At 42.5% G+C, this 20,220-nt stretch overlaps 1 protein-coding gene across 20 annotated transcripts in view; it reads right to left on the bottom strand.

Annotated features, from left to right (window-relative positions):
* PTPRF (protein tyrosine phosphatase receptor type F) overlaps positions 1-19,685 on the bottom strand; it is a 478,748-nt gene extending 459,063 nt beyond the window's left edge. For 17 of the 20 annotated variants that reach the window (XM_053392742.1, XM_053392741.1, XM_053392739.1 and 14 more), the window contains exon 1: positions 18,792-18,895. The gene's annotated coding sequence lies outside the window, so the exon portion shown is untranslated. Of the gene's footprint in view, positions 1-18,649; positions 18,670-18,791; positions 18,896-19,514 lie in introns of those variants that run through there. The other 3 variants (XM_053392724.1, XM_053392743.1, XM_053392725.1) reach the window with 3 other exon arrangements.
* Between the last annotated feature and the right edge of the window lie 535 nt (positions 19,686-20,220).

Below are 20,220 nucleotides of genomic sequence, written 5' to 3' on the forward strand. Positions count from 1 at the left end.
CCAGGGTTGTATCCACTGCAAGCCTTACTCAGAGTATGTCAATTGAAATTAATGAAAGTAAGATAGTCATTTCCATTACCCATGGGCATATCATAGAGTGCTCACGTATGTTCAGATGCCCACCCACATTGACAACAGAACCTTTCACGATTCATCACAATTAGCAGAATTCTTTCCAGATTAATAATCATAATCATAATCATAATTTATTTGTATCCCACCCATCTGGCTGGGTTTTCCCAGCCACTCTGGACGGCTCACAATAAAATATTAAAAACATGATAAGGCATCAGACATTTAAAACTTCCCTAAACAGGGCTGCCTTCAGGTATTTTCAGAGTGTGGTCACATTGGCTTGTAGGTACAACAGCCAATCTGCAAAATATCTATTTATGCCAGTAGCAGAAGATGGCTATTTACCCAAACCAAAATGCCAAAAGTTTACAAAAAGATGGCAAAATGTGGAGAGAAAAAAATCACCCAGGGGAACCCTTAACAATTGTATTTTATGATGTGGGAAATTAAAAACTCAGTAAAATATGAAAACAGCATGTAAGCAAAGTTAAATTATCTTACAAAAAAGATGCATATAGGAAAACAATTGTTTAAGGAGATAAACATACATTCCAACTCAGTGAAGAAGTATATAACAATCCTTAAAAACTAACAGGAGAAGCAGTCCCTCCCCATTTACTGGAATACTATACATAGTAATCCTATTCCACACTAGTTTCAAGCTAGTCAGAAAACATTGTTTAATTAGGTAGTGTAATGTGTTAAAGAATGTGATTCTGCCCACAAGGAAGGCTGTGGGATCAGCATTTCAAATCCTAGTTCACACAAGACAACTATTGGCTCTGTTGGGCAAGTGAGTGCTTTTCAGCCTCAGTTCCTATCTGTCAAACAGAAATAAGTGACATACTGTACAATATGAATGTGTTCATTTTCCAAATGCATTCATTCACTCTAATTTAGTGGTACTTCTTGTCCTCTACTAATTTTTGAAGCTACTCTCATCTTCATTCCAGCAACCCTTTTGAGATTTCTTTAAGGCAGGGGTGGGGAATCTCAGCCCTGAGCGGTTTTGCAAGGCTGAAATGTGTCCCTGAACTCTGATAATGCTTTTCTGTTGCTTGCCTGGACAAAGGATATAGAGAAGTGCGTGTGTAGAAACTAGCCTACTATACAAAGATAAAATTCACATTTGCTGCTTTGCTTAGTTTTTTTGCCTCTGGTCCAGACCACTACTGGCATGTGGCCCCCAGAAGATTACGCAGAACAGAATGCAGCCCTCAAGCTGAAAAGAGCTCCTCATCCCTGCTTTAAAGCTTAAGCAGTTCATTTGTTTTTGCAATGTTTGACGTACATTCTTTCTTCTATCGTTTCCAACAACAGCATTTCATAAAAATGTATTTTTTTAAAAAAATGAACGTATGTGACAGACAAGTAAACTCCAGTTTCACAAAGTGAGAACACAATACATCACTATGCAGACAAAAAGAAAATGGTAACACATGCAAGTACAGTAATACCTCTAGTTGAGTTAGGTTCAGGTTGCGGATTTTTGAATTGCGAACATGGCAAACCCGGAAGTGTATACCGTACTTCCAGGTTTTGCCGCGCACGCGCAGGAGCGCTCTATTACGTCACGTGCAAGCGCAGAAGCGGCGCTCTACTTAGACTTCTCAGGGTGCGAACGGCACCCCGGAACGGATTGCGTCTGTAAGTAGAGGTACCACTGTAAAGAAAACATGGCAAGGAGTAGACAACACAGGTAAAAAAGGTGCAAGCCATACCAATAAACCTACACAAAATATAGCTAGAGCCTCTTGCTCAGATATTTGGTGCTTAACTCCCCAAACTCACCATGTGTCTTCCTTAAATTTCATTTCATTGTTCTCAATCTACCACTGCTCACTTTTAATCTAGCCCTCCATATAGTTCCTCATTCCTTCCAGTTTTATATCCTCTGCAGAGTCAATGATCATGGCTACAATCCAAAGAGATGCTCAGGTTCACACAAAGAGCTTGTGCTCACCCAGAAGAATTCCCCCCATTTTTTTTCTTTGAACAGCTGGGCAATGTGCCACACCGCAAACTTCCCCTCAATTCTTCTCAATTTTTAAAGCAGCTTCTCACACATCAAGAGGGGCTTCTATTTTAAGAAAAACTAGTATAAAGCCCCTTGGGCTCTAGGAACTAGATTCACAGTTCTTAGGGCTCTGGCTCATGATATCTATTATTTCTTCAAAGTCATTTCTGAAAATTGGTAGATAGTACTTATCTTAGGAAAGACCTCATAGATCACCCCAAACTGACAGGCATGTTAGCTAGTAGCCCTGCAGCGGAGATTTCAAAACAATTTTCCACTTTATGGAAGTATGATAACATAACTTGCTTAAAATCATGTCACCTAAAGTTTACTTGTTTATTTCAGTGATTATCAAACTGTACGCAGCACGCACACACACACACCCCTACTGGAATAAAAGACACCAGGAGAAGGAGGGGCACCAAGAGAGAGATCCTGCAGCAGGCAGAGCCAGAGTCTCTTTCCTTCCAGCAGTAGAAGCTTAGCACTGAAGCCACTAGAACTGCTGTGCTATGCTGCAGGGGTGAGTGGGCAACTGGATGCAGCCAGAAGGTCAGATCCTTATCTCCACATCATCCTATGGGACAAATATGACAGGTGGACAGGGCCACCCACCTGTCAATCACTTTACATCACAGTTACGCCAGGTAATCCATTTTTGTATAGCTGAACGCCCAATGATTATTAGATCTTGCAAAGCACTGCACATCACGTTATGCAGATACTGAATCAGCTGGTCAGCACTTGCAAAGTGCTGCGCACCACACTTTGCAGGTTTCGACTATCAGCTGATCAAATGTACCTGTAAGCCTCCTTAGACACAGCAGCATTTTTACCTGTACCCACAGGTGCATCTTATGACATCAGATGTAGGGCAGGTGGGAGTGGCTTGGCCAAAGCATCCTGGTGGGCCAAAGAGAGACAATTGGCAGGCCAAATTGGGCTCATGGGCAAGGGGTACATCACCACTACTGTAGAACTTCTTCCCTGTATAGCTGGCTTTAGGAGGGAATGAGATGCACAGATGAAGTCTTCTTTGTCACAGTTGGATTAAAGAACCAATGAACAGATTTTATTTGTTTATATTATTATATCCTGCCTTTCAAATAAAATATTCCAAGGCAGTTTACACAAAGTTTCACAAAAACAAACAGCCTTTTAAAACAAAATAAGCAAACTGAAACAGCAGATAAAACTAGAATTAAAAAACCCTTCCATGCCAAAAGGTGGGTTTTTTAAAAAAAATAAAATAAAAGGACCTTCACCAGACACAAGCAAAATAGTGTAGACACTAGGACAGCCTCCCTGGGAACAGCATTCTACATGTGGCCATCACTACCGCACCAACCCTTTTCTTGGTCACAGACAGCCACACTTCATTGGTGAAAATCCTCTAACAATCAGCTGAGCACATGGGCAGTCTCATGTGGAGGTTTTCAATCCTTCAGGAATCCTAGTCCCAAACCATGAAAGGATTTAGTCAGCACTTTGAATTGTGCATGGTAAACATACTGGGAGCCGGCAATGCTGGTCATAAAGTGTTGATTTTCCGGGTGGTGAGCTGCATTTCCAGCAAACCTTAGTTTGTAAAGTTCTGCGTGTATTTCTATTTTACTGTTATTCACAGCCATTTATAGGTAGGGGCAGGGGCGAAAGGTTACATTCTGCATAATTAATGTAAACAATAAAATCATACCAAACAGAAAAAGTCTGTTCTTACTACTTCTTCTTTTACCTCTAAAGGTAAAATATATACCCTAACCTCCTTATATCATGGCTGTGACTCCTGGAAAACCTGCTCCCTGCCTTGCAGTCCTTTTTCCACCTGGCCTGGGAGGGAGGGGACTTGACAAGACTCAAACTACAGAATCTGAGGTTGCTGAACAGAATCTTTGGTTGCCTTATTGTTTAGGAGTTTTTATGTTTGGGGGGAGTTGTTGCTGTTATTTATATTAATTTTTGGTATGTAAATTTGTTTTTAGATCTTATTATGATTTATGTGGGAATTATTCATTTTGGTTATGTTATTTTTAATGTATTTTTTGTAATTATGTAATTTCATGTTGTAAGGTAAAGGTAAATAGGTAAAGGACCCCTGGACAGTTAAGTCCAGTCAAAGGTGACATTGGGGTGCAGCGCTCATTTCACATTCAGGCCAAGGGAGCTGGCGTTTGTCCACAGACAACTTTCCGCTTCTGGCACAACGCTTCTGGCACAATGGAACACTGTGATAGAAACCAGCGCGCACAGAAAAAATGTTTACCTTCCTGCCGCAGCAGTACCTATTTATCTACTTGCACTGGTATGCTTTCAAACTGCTAGGTTGGAAGGAACTGGGACATAACAACAGGAGCTCACTCCATCACAGGGATTTGAAACGCCAACCTTCCAATCCGCAAGCCCAAGAAGCTCGGTGGTTTAGACCACAGCGCCACCCGCATCTCAAGCCACCTAGAGTATGGTTTTAACTATGGAAAGACAGCATACAAATAGAATGATGCATGTATAGAGTCATACCTTGGATCCTGAATGCCTTGCAACTCAAACATTTTGCCTCCTAGATGCCGCAAACCCTGAAGTGAGTGTTCCAGTTTACTAACGTTCTTTGGAACCCAAACGTTTGACACGGCTTACACGGCTTCCGATTGGCTGTAGGACCTTCCTTTGGTTTCTGAATGTTTTGGAAGTCGAACGGATGTCCAGAACTGATTCCGTTCAACTTCCAAGGTACCACTGTATATGATTTTTGTTATAAAAGAAGGAGTGGAATGCCAAGGAAATTAAAGGCTACCACACTGGAGCAAGGACAACCACCTTCCTAAGCCAACAGCGAAGCACCATCTGGAGCAAATGATTAGACATATGCGGATTATTTCTGAATTTATTCTTGGAGAACAAAAAGGAATGAAAATGAAGACCCTCTATCTGTTCAGATTCTAAATGAAACCATGGTTTGTTTTTATCTTCTGGAAGCTAATTTGCCAGGAATTCTAAATTCGGGATTCCCTAGCCCCCATCATGATTAGCAACAAATGGCATAAAAAGTTTAAGTTTGGAAAAGGAAGTTTGAAAAAGAGTCACCATTTTAATTACCACTAATCTAATACAATATTGTGAAGTTCTCTTTTCTAAAACATTTTATATGCTGATTAACAGAATGCCAGAGCCAACTATAGTCGTCTTTGAACAGCAAAAATGTAAAGGTAAAGGACCCCCGACAGTTAAGTTCAGTCGCAGACGACTCTGGGGTTGCGGCGCTCATCTTGCTTTACAGGCTTCAGGGAGCCGGTGTTTGTCCGCAGAGAGTTCTTCCGGGTCATGTGGCCAGCATGACTAAGCTGCTTCTGGTGCAATGGAACACCAAAATCAGCACACGGAAATGCCGTTTACCTTCCCGCTGGAGTGGTACCTATTTATCATAGAATCATAGAGTTGGAAGAGACCACAAGGGCCATCGAGTCCAACCCCCTGCCAAGCAGGAAACACAATCAGAGCACTCCTGACATATGGTTGTCAAGCCTCTGCTTAAAGACCTCCAAAGAAGGAGACTCCACCACACTCCTCGGCAGCAAATTCCACTGTCGAACAGCTCTTACTGTCAGGAAGTTCTTCCTAATGTTTAGGTGGAATCTTCTTTCTTGTAGTTTGGATCCATTGCTCCGTGTCCGCTTCTCTGGAGCAGCAGAAAACAACCTTTCTCCCTCCTCTATGTGACATCCTTTTATATATTTGAACATGGCTATCATATCACCCCTTAACCTCCTCTTCTCCAGGCTAAACATGCCCAGCTCCCTTAGCCGTTCCTCATAAGGCATCGCTTCCAGGCCTTTGACCATTTTGGTTGCCCTCCTCTGGACGCGTTCCAGTTTGTCAGTGTCCTTCTTGAACTGTGGTGCCCAGAACTGGACACAGTACTCCAGGTGAGGTCTGACCAGAGCAGAATACAGTGGCACTATTACTTCCCTTGATCTAGATGCTATACTCCTATTGATGCAGCCCAGAATTGCATTGGCTTTTTTAGCTGCCGCGTCACACTGTTGGCTCATGTCAAGTTTGTGGTCAACCAAGACTCCTAAATCCTTTTCACATGTATACTGCTCTCAAGCCAGGTGTCACCCATCTTGTATTTGTGCCTCTCATTTTTTTTGCCCAAGTGCAATACTTTACATTTCTCCCTGTTAAAATTCATCTTGTTTGTATAATTTATCTACTTGCACTTTTTGGCGTGCTTTCAAACTGCTAGGTTGGCAGGAGCTGGGACCGAGCAACGGGAGCTTACCCCGTCGAAGAATACAGCATACTGTATTCAAGTTTCTAGTGATAAATATACTCATATTTCAGTTTTATGTAACACGTTAATGTTCAATAGGCTTCTTACTGCTTTTGTATATGAGGAGGGACATTAAAACATCCCTCTTATTCAATAAAATCAGTTACCTTCCAAATTACTTCTCTAAACTCTGGCTGTTTTCCACACTGCTGCCTAGATCCCATACAAAGGAAAAATATAGAGCAGGTGGACGTTTGAGGCTCTCTGTCTTTGTCTGGTGTTAGGGATGCTGAGATGTATCCAACTGTAAGCTTCCTTTCACTGAACTTTTAAGGAGAAGCTTCTGTAATTATTTGATTTCATGATTTAGGGATTGGGAGAGAGACTAGATGAAGTATGAAACATGAAGTGTTGGAAAGAAGAGTGTCGTTCAGTGCAGATAATTAGTTCATGTATCAGCCAACTTTCAATAATAGTCCATATTAAATCTTGCTGGACTAAAAATCTAGCTGTATTTACTAGCCTCAACTGTTAAGTTCAAGACTTACATATGGGCATTTTCCTATGGAGGCAGCAATAAAGTCAGAAAGAAACACAAGTATATTAGATATGAATTTCTGTTTCCTAGGTCTCCAGAAAGCAATAACAGTTTTTTTCACACGTTTACAATTTTTATTTTAACAAGAGGTATGGAAAACGAGATCAAGCGCCTTTCAGCTTGCTGAAACACTTGTTTCCATGGGTTCAATTCTCCTTAGTGCCTCGCACAACATAATTGAAAGTTGCCCAGGAACAAGATCAGAACAACGAAACAAAATTCAGGAAGTAAATTCTCCACAGAGGAAAACAAAGACACAAACCATTAAAGATGCCTCATATGATTGAGGTTAAAAACTAATTATTTCATGGAGCTCCATTTCAAAAACAACCAGATGTTCAAAAAGGAACACTAAGTTTATTGTTTCAACCAAAAGTTACAAAGAACGCCCAAAAGGGAGGAGAGAGAAAAATGCACAAATGCCTTTACACAGAGGTGACATGAACAAACTAGTTATAAAAGAAGTTCTATAAAAAGAAACATTTTTGTTTGCAGGTCAAAGAGAAATTTAGAAAATCAGTTAATAAATGCTAAGAACATAGGAGCCACTGCAGCTTTTAGGCACAAAGGCTGTTGTGTTTCTAGGGCACTGTGTTTCACGAGCCATACTGTTTGTTAACTGCTTGCTTTTCACTATGCTTGGTTAATAAAACGGTCAGGTATTTCTTGTTATTTGTTTGTTATAGATCCACTCAGGTTTGCAAAGTGACATAGTTCCAATTATTGTTTTATGCCAGAATGCTACAAAAACTACAACAGTAATTATCATTTTAGCATGGTTATGTTATGAGAAGCAATTTCTAAAAGTTCTATCATCCCCAAAAAATTATCAAGGTGCCCATAAACTCCATTTCTCAGCCTTGATTGATGATTGTTTCCAAAAGCTGGTGATGGCACATTGGGCTGGGCAATATATCAATATATTGTCCAAAGCCAGGTTAAAGTTCACATCGTGATAACTGTTTCATAATATTTGACCTGGCAATGTATCACAAATCACAATGTGCCTGAGGGCTAGGCAATATCTGGTTTTCAACAATGTGATAACTCAACAACTAAACGTCAGAGTAACTCACCAGCTAAACACTGTCTGCTGGCAGTCTGACAATCCCAGATTATTTGTATTCACTATGACTCATCATCGTAGTCTGGATTGTCCTGAATACCACCATTTGGTAGCCAAGCCCCCAACCAAAAGTCTCATTTGGTTGCATACTGGCCTGCCTGCTGCTGAAAGTGACCATGAGGTTATTGATAATATAATCATTTAGACCCTTAAGTAATAGCAGTTGCCAGGACACTGTCCTGTTTGCCTCTGCGTAATTCCTTCCTTATTTCAAATATAGCAATATATTGCAATGTTTTGCTGCTGATATATCACAATACTGAAAACCAGTTATCGCCCAGCCCAAATGGCAGATTGTTGCTCTGAACCATAGCACATATGCTGTGTTTTGCAGGGCTTCGTGTTATTGTCCCCCACGCTACTTAAGACCTACATAAAACTGCTGAGTGAGGTGTCTTCAACCTGTAGATAGCACCCACCTCTACTTCTCCTTCTCCTCAAATTCAGGTAAAGCCATAGGAGTGCTGAGTCAACAACAGGATTCTCTAAGATGACTAACAAATGTCAATCCAAACAAGATGGTGGTTTATTTGCCCAGAGTAGTAGCATTCAACCAACTCTTCCAAAGTCTCAAATTTACAATCTGAGGGTATCATTAGCTGCAGCCTTGACTTTGGAGGCCTAAGCAGCTTTTGTGGCCTGACACAACTTTCACAAGTTACAGCTGGTATGCCAGCTGCAGCCCCCTTTGGACAGACAGTCCAATCCAGTTAATGTTATGTTTGCATAATAGTAACAGGTCTTTGCATAGCTGTTCACTGTACCATGTTGCAGATTATCTAACTTTTCTAACACTGGCTAGAAGCAAAGTCACAGAAGGTATATAGCTACTTAACAACAATTCAAGACTGATTGCGTTAGTCATTTGTCTCCTCTAGATGTCAATGGGAGTCTATTTTTTTTCTTCTGGTCTGTTCAGGATGTGACTTGAAAGAGGTTGCTTGTGTTTTCAACTGCAGGCCCTTTAACTTAATTCATACATTCGTGTGTAGGAAAAGGGTCATATAGATCATGATGTGCAATAATCCTGTACAAATGTTTTGCTGCTTGTGAAAATGCTCCTCTGGCACCGTAACCAGGTCAACGTGAAAGGGTACAAAAGATTGTGATCTATTGTCAATGACACTTCCCAGCCAAGGAATTCACACTGCAGACAGTTAAGTATTTATTGTCAAAGATAACACAGTCGCTTCTACATCTCTGTATGTCTATGCACACCAATCTAACAGCTAGGCAGCTATTCCCAGGTCCACACTCTATGGAGCAGTTGCAGCAATGATGGGGCCACTCCCCCTCCACCAGTTTATATACCTTCACCCGAAGGGCTGCGTGCACAGAGTCTGAGGCTGCACCAGTGTGGAAACTTTCTCAAGGCATCCCTTTTCAATTCCCTCCTGGTTCTGGAGGACAGTGGTACAGAAAAGGGTGGAGAAGCACCTAGCCTTTCACTTGCCTGACTGCCTCTTTCTCGTCTTCTTCTGAGGCATCCTGTGCTCCAAACCTCTAGTTCTAAAGCTTCCCCTGCCTCCAATTCTTGCCTCGTGGCTGGTACAAGCCTCTACAAACCACTGCCCCCACTCCTGAGCCAGCCCTGCTGCCCCTGGCGCACACTCATCAGAGGCCTGCCAGCCCGACATCTATGATATCACTATTAGACAGATCAGAGCCCCTATTTGTCTCTAATAATTGCAGTACGTAAGTAGGATCTCTCTTGCTTCCCAAAACTTGGGAAGAAAATAACTGGGGACAGCAATATTCTACAATTCCTTCCCTGGCACCTGCAGAGTTCCCTTCCTCTGCTGCAATTAGGCTTAAAAGAAGCATTTGAAGAATAAGGTGTGTGTGCTTGGTTGTGATGGGAGCAGTTGCCCATGACTGTTTATCCAGTTTGCAAATGTGCTCACAGGCTCAAAAATGTTGGCAATCTCTGTGCTAAGTGATCAGGATGTAAAGTGCAAGCTCCTAAAGAACAAGGGCACGGTCCTGCAAACCCTGTCATCTCTTTAAGGAGTTGCAGACAACCCAGAAGAGGGTTCGGTCTCTTGCATGTTGATTTATATGCAAGAAAGACCAACTCACTCACCCTTGAGTGCTGTGGCATGCACAGATTATATGAAGTATGGGTAGGGTCTACTTTTACCTTGGGCTTCAGAGAAGTTAAACTGTACAAATTGTACAAATTGTCTCTCAGAGCTCTCCCACCACCTTCCCAAATGTTTGTGGAAATGTTGGGGAAATGGGAAGAAGGCAAGAGAGAGAAGGGGATGGGGTGCTGCTAGTGTTGGTGAAGTTGCTCACCTTCCTTGTAGCTTAGGGTAGGGTTCTTCTAAGTTGTTTACTTGCCTTGTTCTTTCTCCACCATGACACATTCATCCCTCCCCTCAGACCCAAAGTTCCTCCTTCAACTTTCCCTGCCTACTCATTTCACTATCTCTCCTTACCACTTCTCTCTGGCTTCCCTTGCAATGCTGCCTCAGATGGGTCCCGAGGGTGGACATTCTCCTCCTCATAGGCCCCCTTTTCAGATATACGTACACGGCTGGTGTTGACAGGAGTTTCTGTTGTTGTTCCTTCTTTCCTGCCATATGGCTAGAGACAAAAGTGAGAGTGAAGACTTCCTTAAGAGGCAGGTGCTAAAGGCCATCTTGAGATGCTGCTGCCGTGGACACCTCATGGTGCAGCTGCAGGCAGTACAGATACTACCACAGAGCTTGGCTGCAGCTGAAAGGCTCGCCTAAGGCTCCAACAACAACCAGTCTGTTTCAAGTGAAAAACCAAGGGTTGCTACTTCTGCCACCAAGAGAAAATAAAATGGACCCAAATCTTGAACAAACAAGTGCTCTCTCTTTCTGTGTTCTTTGAAGCAGCACATGCAGTGAAGCAAGATCCCTTTCTTGGGGTAGGAGAGAGGTATCATTTCATTCCACTTGAGAATGACTGGCTAGTGAGCCAACACAAAATTTATGGACCTCTGAGTGAAGATGTGGGTGCATTGATGCAGAAATAGTTGATTCCAGCTGAGCAGTTGTAATTATGACCAAATAACACCTGTGTAACTGAACACCACAAGTTATTTGATCATGCATATGAACTCTGTAAATGCCTACACTAAACAAAGATACTTAAAAAAAATATCCATGTAACAGGACAGGACACGTAAGTCACCACACAATAACCACTCACCACCAATCTCCTACAAGGTTATGCTGAAACCAATACTCCAATTTTTATTTGACAAGCATTAACTCCAGCTATCTTTTTCCTGAACTTCCTCCCTCTCCTATGCCCAACCCCTTTGGCTCTGAAACTTACTTTTTAAATAATAATAATAATAATAATAATAATAACAACAACAACAACAACAACAATAATTTATCATGTATGTGAAAGCACTTTGCTTTAGAGCAGAGGTGGGGAATCTCAGGTACAGGGGCCAAATGCAACACTCCAGGTCTCTCTATTCAACCCTCAGCATTATCCCCAGATCTCCAAACAATTCCAACCAGAAATATATCTACTACACAGACATGTTAATCAAAAGAAAAGATGGTTCAATAACAGAAAATTCACACTGGCCATACAGGAGACCTAGGTAAATTCCTGCCAAATGCAGATATATTTCATTTTCAAAATCTGTGTGCTGTACTGGTGTTCAACTTTCACTAAGTATATTTGGATTCAAACTCTTACTCAACCACGGAATTCACAGGGCCAATCATAATCTCTCTACCTAACCGATCTCACAGGATCATTCTGAGGAGTTAAAATCAGAAGAGCCATGTATACTGCTCTATGCTCCTTGGAGAAAGGGCAGAAAAAATGAATGCCTAATAAAATGTCATCCCAATGGCTCTCAATGGTATCAATAGGCAATGAACATACATGTGCCATTTCAACATACATGCACAAATACATGCCATTTCAACCCATCCTACTGTGCTGAAAGGTCTTTCCTGGGCCCAACTTGATCAAGTCAAGTCTAATACAAGTTAATGAAAGTGTTAACAAATCATCATCATCATCATCCCTCCATTTCTGATATTTGATCTGTGAATATCAATGCTAATGTAACCAAAATGGAACTATCCATGCATAAGAGCATATAAGGCAGCTTGGCAAAATCTCAAGAGGTTGCAGGAATTCAAAAACAAAACAAAAGAATTTTTTCCTTCCAGTAGCACCTTAAAGACCAACTAAGTTAGTTCTTGGTATGAGCTTTCGTGTGCATGCACACTTCTTCAGATACACTTCTTCAGATGTATCTGAAGAAGTGTGCATGCACACGAAAGCTCATACCAAGAACTAACTTAGTTGGTCTTTAAGGTGCTACTGGAAGGAAAAAAAAATTTTGTTTTTGACTATGGCAGACCAACACGGCTACCTATCTGTAACTTCAAAAACGAACTTAACTATAAGCAACTCAATAAAGGCTGAGGATGCCAAGTGGTCACAGAATGCTCACTAATAGTTGGGAGTGGATACAGAAAGCCAAATGGAATGGAGCAGTCTGAACAGGAGCATGCCACACTGCAACATTCTGTTGCAAGTCCCTCTTTTACATACTACATACAGTGGTACCTCTGGATGCGAACGGGATCCGTTCTGGAGCCCCATTCGCATCCTGAAGCGAACGCAACCTGTGTCTGCACGGATCGCAATTTGCCGCTTCCATGCATGCTCGCGACGTCATTTAGAGCGTATGCGCATGCGCAAGCAGTGAAACCTGGAAGTAACACGCTCCGTTACTTCCGGGTCACCGCGGAGCGCAACTTGAAAATACTCGTCCCGAAGCTACTTCAACCCAAGGTATGACTGTAATGCCAAACGTATCCAAGTAGCTAGCCTTATACAGCTAGAACGGGATCACAGATATACAAGCAGGAGGTATGAGTAGGCTTGGGGAAACAACAAGGTGTGAAGAAGTAAAACAAAATTCATGAGGAAAAACTAAAGGAGTAACCACTCCGCAAGACAGCCCAAGGGGGACTGAGTATGCCATGAAGCCAGAAGACTGAGTGGCCATGAAGTGTTGGCTTTGAGGGTTCGGTAGAAAAACAAAGGGTGAGAAGGAATGGGATATAGTAGCAGAAGGCATGGCTGAATAGGACACTGAATAGGAGCATTCCACATTTTACTGCAACTCCCACTTGTAAGACACATTAATAAACCTGCAAACCTACAACTGAAATTCAATGCAACAGCCATCACTTTTCTGTAAACTGCAATTATTTCCCCATTCCCCTGTTGGCACATAGTCATTGATTCAGATAATGTAACTTGAGACTGCTTTGCACATGCAAAAAGTCTGAACAATATTCTAGGTAGCAATAACCATGGCTTCTTGGCCAATGTTTTTTTAATAATGATGAAAGAAATGTTTTAGTAGAAGTGAAAACTGCTGACTAAGAAAGCAGAGCATAAACAGTAATTAAAAGACAACATTTTTGAAAACATGATTAAGAAATGTGAATTGTTTAAAGCAGTCTGCCCCAAGGTTTTGCAAGGCGAGGTAGAGATAACCACTGTGGTATCCACTGAACAAATCCAAGTTAAATTAATATTTAACTAACAGTAAAGTAGCAAGCAGAAATAAACCAGGTTCTTAACAAGCAGTAGTTGTCCAATATGACATATCTCTTCTGAGCATTTTAAAATATCCTCCCATGTTATCTATAAGACAAAGAGCTAGAAAAAATAAAAAGCGAATTATCAGGATTGCAGCAGAAGCCCCCACACTACTGAATTTATGCCTTCAGACCTCCATTTCTGGGTACCTATAAAAAAAATTAAGCATTACACCATTTTATTGCACAAATCATGCAGTGCACTCTTTAGATGCATACCACTTCAAGTATAAAACTGTCAAATTATTCCATCAGTCATGGATACTTTAGCTGAGATTCCTGCATTGCAGGGGGTTCAACTAGATGACCCCCAGGGTCCCTTCCAACTCTACAATTCTATGATTCATAAACTATGTGATCCTCTTATCCTGCATTGTACAAGGGACACTTAATATTTCCGTGCTGGATTAGCATTACACATCAGCATTTCCCCCCTAACATCTTAGATATAGCATTTTACCATTATTATAATATTTGTGTTCCATAATGGGAACTAAGTAGTTTAACTCTTAGCCTCTTCTGAAAAGCACTTTAGAAACCATTGTAAAATTGGAATGCAGAAAGGTTTGCCCTTCATAATATACTAACAAGTCCAGAAAACTGCTGTCTAGTGGTATTTAGCTGATCCAACAAATACTTGATGGGTTTGTAAGTTTACAATCCTATTACCATATAAAATACACATCTCAACCTTTTCATAATCACACAAGCCACGGTATATGAAAGTGTCGATTACACACTATGCTACCACAAACATGTTAATCACACTCTGCTGAAACAGTTTACGTAAGCTCTCGTCTTATTCAAGTATCTTTAAGTAACATCCAAGGAATCCATTTCTTTTGGGGAAACTCCTGATTAGGTTGATCTCAGTTAAAGTCTACAGTAACATAACTGCAGGGGCAGGGAAAAGAAAGGCCCCAAATTTAGGGCCTAATGAAGGTCAATACGATCCGCAACAATATGTTCCTTACAGAAGTTGCTCTGCATCTTTTAGAAACATTTGCTGGCAAAAGAAATACTGAAATTGAGATGTATAATGGGACAACATTCTAAAAACTGTGCTTTGGCAGTATGCTATTAGCAGGCTCCAACAATGTCATTTGCAGATTTAAGTATATAGACTCCAAAGAAAATGTATGAACCTATATTACAAGTAGATTTACAGAAGGTCAAAAACTCAGCTGAAACTCATCTTCTTTAAGCAATTCTTCTCAAAGCCCACAAAAACTGACTTTTTTCTGTTACACTTATATTCTTCCTTCCTCAGAGACGCATTCTCCAACAACTGCTGCTGGCAAAAGACACAGATGTTGGTGAGACTTTCTTAGGAGCACCACCACAATAAACCAGAATGAAAACAATCCAAACATTAGTTATAGCCCATGTGAACCAAAAGGCATCAATACAGAATTGTTCATGCTTTATTTGCTAAATATTCTGACACTTTCAGCAGAACAGAGGAAGGCTGGCTATGACTTCTTTTACTGTTTCTGCCAAAAGCCAACACACTATCATGGGTAAGCAGTACATAAAAAAGCAAACAAAGGCATATGGCGATATTTATAACCAAGCTGAATTATAAAAATCTTCTGCGCTAAGGGATGCATTAGCTCTTTGTCCATAAGCTGTTTAACTCTTTGCTATGAATGCCTTTTCCAGAAATGGGAGGAATGCCAAAGCAGGTCACCCTCAAAGTTAGTGAGTTAAAAGCAACCTACTGGAAACACAAATAAACTAACACTGATTTATAACTGCTTAGTTCACAAGGTTGGCTGTTGTGATGACAGGCTACATTGATTTCTTATTGATAAAGTTAAGTTTGTTGATCACACTCTTGAATGCAAGTACTATCTCAGAACCACAGCTAAAACAATGGCATCATGGCAAAGTAATAAACCAAGGATTAAAGTACACTGACAGCAACATAAAACTGGCCACTGTGAATCAAGCATCAAGATAATGAGTGCTATGCACATCAAGTAGTTTTTTAAATGAAGATATTGTCACCCCAGGGCCTCTAGCGACAAGGAGAAGCAGCCTACAGCATTGGCAATCTAAAACTGTCATGTAGCATTTTCTTTTTAAAGATGAGCATATATGGTTATTAACGGAAGCAAATATAAGACTATCAGCCAGGCACTGTCCCTGCACAAGTCTCACATAAATTAACTGAAGTTGCACTCAAGAACATCTATGTTCCTGCATTCTTACTCCTTTGAATGAGACAGCATTCCTGGTGGATTGTGCTCTATTTGTTCATTATTTTCATGGCAAAGTTAATTTATGCTTGTAATTCAACACTTTCCTGTTCACTTTTGGTGAGCAAAAACTGCCCAAAGAAAATCAGGAGCCTCCTACAATTTTGAGGAGACAAAGACAGACATGGGCAAAACCTCCATAATGTAACCAGTTAACTTGGGGCAACATTATGGAGGCTGTGAATTGGGATTGTTCACCTCCTAACTACAAGGCTGAATTAACAATATTCAAAGATTGCAAAACGCTGGGAACATTAAGATAGCTATGGGTTGAGAAATTAGCTATGTCTTCAACAAATCACTCTGTATAATACAGTTATCTACTTGACAAGTGGCCATTTTGACAGCACAACTACAGTTGATAACATGTATGATCATAATAAGTATGATCCTAAGCACTCTTTGAAGTAATTGCCACGGACCATCACCCTTTGTGCATACAAGTTATCTACATGCATGCATGTTTCTTAAGAGTGGAAATTTTTATGGTTTTAATCTTTATGGTGAATACTTAGTTTGCACTTTCAAGAGCTGAAACAGCTTAACTGAAACAACTGATAAAGGAAATAACCAAGGGTTTCATGCATTCATTTCCCTTCATTCTGTTAATATATTTCACACAGCTACATTACTCTGCACAATACTGAACTCAAATTTATTCATAGTTCAGGATTGTGCACAGCCATGTAAAGCCAACAGCATGAGGTGTTTAACAACTGGCAAGTGTAAAACTGAAAATGTTACTCTCATTCCTGATATACAGAAGCAGTCTTGGGATTTCATACAGTCTGCCAGTCACTGCTTCAGTTAAATAGAAACCAACAGGTTGAGTGGGAGCTGGCTGACAAAGTGCCTACACCATTTGCATTTTAAAAGGGCCCTTTTCTTCTCTTCTAAAGTACTCCTGCCAGTCCAACAGGGGGCAAAAGTTTACATTTTGAGCACAAGCATATTAGAAGACCTCAGAGATTGAATGTGGCAAAAGAGAAATAAAAAAGGAATTTATAGTAGCAGGGTATATTCTCTCACCTAACTCTGAAGGGAAACCTACCACTGTCTTCATTCTATACTAAGGCTCTGAAAAATACAACAGGACCTAAGCCCCTGACATGTAGAGGAACTTTGCTCAGCTTTTAACACTCCCTGCCAACTACTATTTAACATGCTGCATATTTATATTTTATTTTTTAAAAAATTAATTGCCTCATTTTCCCACACAAATGTTATTCCAAGAAAAAGAAACCAGCATCACAGAAAAAAGCTAATGTTAAGTACACAGAAAACACTCCATAATTTTTATCCACTTCTTCCTTTGAAGCAAACAAAATGATAAATGCTAATAAGCAACTGTCAGAGAAAAAATGTGATTCAGGTAGTTTTCTAATTACCCCATGTTTAGCTCAGAGCACAAAGCATAGACTTTGAAGCAAAAAGGCACCTTTCTAAAGCTGTCTGAGTTTAAAAAAAAAAAAAACCACAAACCAGTCTGACCAAAGCTAGGAAACTCATTGTTTCTCTCTCATTTCTTTCCATCAATCTGCAGTCAAAAAGAACAAAGCAAAGAAATAAAAAACCCGACACTCTTGGTTGCCATTTGAAAGGATGAAGCAGGCATTCTGAAAGCATCTGGTTTCGAGGCTCTTACTGGAGTGGTGTCACTGCTTCGCTTTTCCAGACTGTATGGTAGACCTGGGACAAATCCAAAAGATTGTATTTCTAAACATTTCTTTCAGGGTGGAGAAGCAGGCGAGGCAAGGCAACATTCCTGACCGTGCAAGTCTTAGGTTCTAGGCACCGCAGGTGAAGTCAGGCAGACTGATCATGTCTATTCTTCACCTTTTCAAAACGCCATTGGGGGGGAAATATACACCGAGACTGATTTTCTTACAGGCGCTACCACAGTATATTACGTCTTCCAGTGGGAAAGGTCACCAGGCCACGTTCATTAACACGGAAAACAAACCTCATGTTTCCAGGCTGCAAGAGTATTTGGACATTTGATGCTTTCATTCTTATTCTTTTCACATATTAGGGTTTCTTTTTAATCTAAAAAACAACTCTTTCAGCACACGATCAGGAAGAAGGGTCTTTGAATTTCTTTATTTTAAATTAGTGTCTACAACCAACACCACCATTTGATTAAAACAAAAAGTTCTGCATTTTGTGCCTACCATTAACAAAGTATGCAAATCGAGGAAGGGCGGAGAGGAGAACATACACATGCCGTATCATGCAACAGTTCCAAAACAGGTACAATGCAAGTCTCCGTGTAATAAATAATATGAACTAAACACACACACACACACGCACACATGGAGGCCAGCGTGGAAAAAGCAGCCAAGAATCCATGCAGGTGGTGGGGGGTGGGGAGGAGAAAGATCCCTCAGCTGAAATCCGGATTTTTTTGTATTTTTAAAAAAGAAAAGGAATCAAGTGAGAATGGCGTCGGCAGGTAAGAGACGGGCGGACTGGGCAACAACCCCTCCCCCCTCTTGCACGCACAACTCCATTAACCGAGCGTGGATCGGGTCCAAAAGGTTTCTTCTCCCCGAGGAGGGCAAGTTGCCGCTGTGGGAGCGGAGGAAGAATCCCAGGGCAACAAGGGGAAAGAAGGCGCTTCAGCTCCAGGGATCGAGGCTGATCCCGCCGAAAGCGGCGGCGCATTCAGAGTAACTCACCTCGAAGGAAGCTTTAGGGCTCGGTGGGCAACGGGGGGAGCGGTAAGGTATTTTTATTTCAGCAAAGGCAAGCCTTCCCCCGCGCTACTCAACAGGCGGCGGGTGACCGGCAAGACCGTGGGACGCCGAAGAAACTACTCACCACACGCGCCCGGGGCGCCGCCACCCGCATGCTGCCTCGCTCCGACCCGCCAACTAGCCGCTGGCGCCGGGCTTCGCCACCGTCTCTCTCTCTCTCTCTCTCTCTCTCTCTCTCTCTCTTTCTCCGTGAACACACGCGCGCGCGCGCGCTCACACACACACACACACACACACACACCGGCAGCTCCCGGAGCCCCTCCGCTCCCTTCCCTCGCACGAGCTCCCGCCCAGTCCGCGCGCGCCCGCCTGAAGAGCCGCCAGCACAGCCAACCCGCCTCAGCAGGCCCGCGCCGCGCGTGCCCAGAGCCAGCTAACCAACCAACCAACCAGCCCGCCCGCAGAGCCCAGGAGTGCCTCGCGCCCGCCCGCCGACCCCTCCTCCTCCTCTCGCGCGCCCCTGACACCCCCCACCTACCCCCCCATTGGGCTGCTGCGCCTCTTTCTCTTCGCGTGCCCCCACCCCGCCGCCGCCTCACCGTCACTCCGCGTTCCTCGCAGCTCTCCTCGCGCAACCGACTACGACCACTCGGTTCACCTCGACCTCCTTCTCTCCCCCCCCCCCACCTCCCATTCACACGCAAACACATTTTGCACGCAGCCTTTCTCCAGCTAACGCAGAGTTAATGTGCAAAGAGAGTTGATGTGCCCCGACACTCTTCTTCACTATGCGCCCCCCTCCCACCCGCGTCAAAATTCTCCAGGTTCCTCACAGAAACAAACTCACCAGTCATGGGGTCGTGCCCCTAGAATTTCTCGTTCGCCCGACTATTCTGTGCTTTTCTTGCGAGGAAGACCCGCGGGGTTGACTTCCGAGTAAACCTGCTTGGAATAGAATCCGGCTCCCCCGGTGTAGAGATTATGCACGCACACTCCAGGAGACACTTCGCGCCGTCTCTCTCTCCTTCACCATTTGTCGGCTTCCTCTCTCGAAAGCCGCTTCACCCTCTGCCACAGAATCTTCCACAGAATCGACACCATTAAAGCTCCGCAGCAGCTACTTCCCGCCTCCAGAAGATCCCGGTTTCAGCTGTGTATCCCCCACCACCACCTCACCCGTCTTTCAGATAATTCTTCCTGTTGCAACCCTCTGCTCAGCTCCCGCGCTTTCCGCCTATTTTATTCGGTGCGGACCCTGATGTCCTCCCGCCCCTCACCCGTACGGAAGAGATTGGGAGGGGGTTCTTTACACTGTGAGGGTCAGGTATCGCGCACAACTGCCCCGGGATTGTTGAGCGAGGCAAACTCTCCTGTATATTTGCAAAAGTGCTGTCGTCGTCAAATGATCTCCGCCTCCCTCTCCCCACCCGCCTCCTATATTGAGTCATGTCATCTTAGTCAGAATAGGTGTGAACTGCTCTAGGGCCCCCAGGGCTAAAGGTTAGCAAATCTGAAAGAGGCCGGACTCAGACACACCCGACACCACCTTTTTC

Source organism: Podarcis raffonei, chromosome 6, assembly GCF_027172205.1.
Source record: "Podarcis raffonei isolate rPodRaf1 chromosome 6, rPodRaf1.pri, whole genome shotgun sequence".
Lineage (NCBI taxonomy): Eukaryota > Metazoa > Chordata > Lepidosauria > Squamata > Lacertidae > Podarcis > Podarcis raffonei.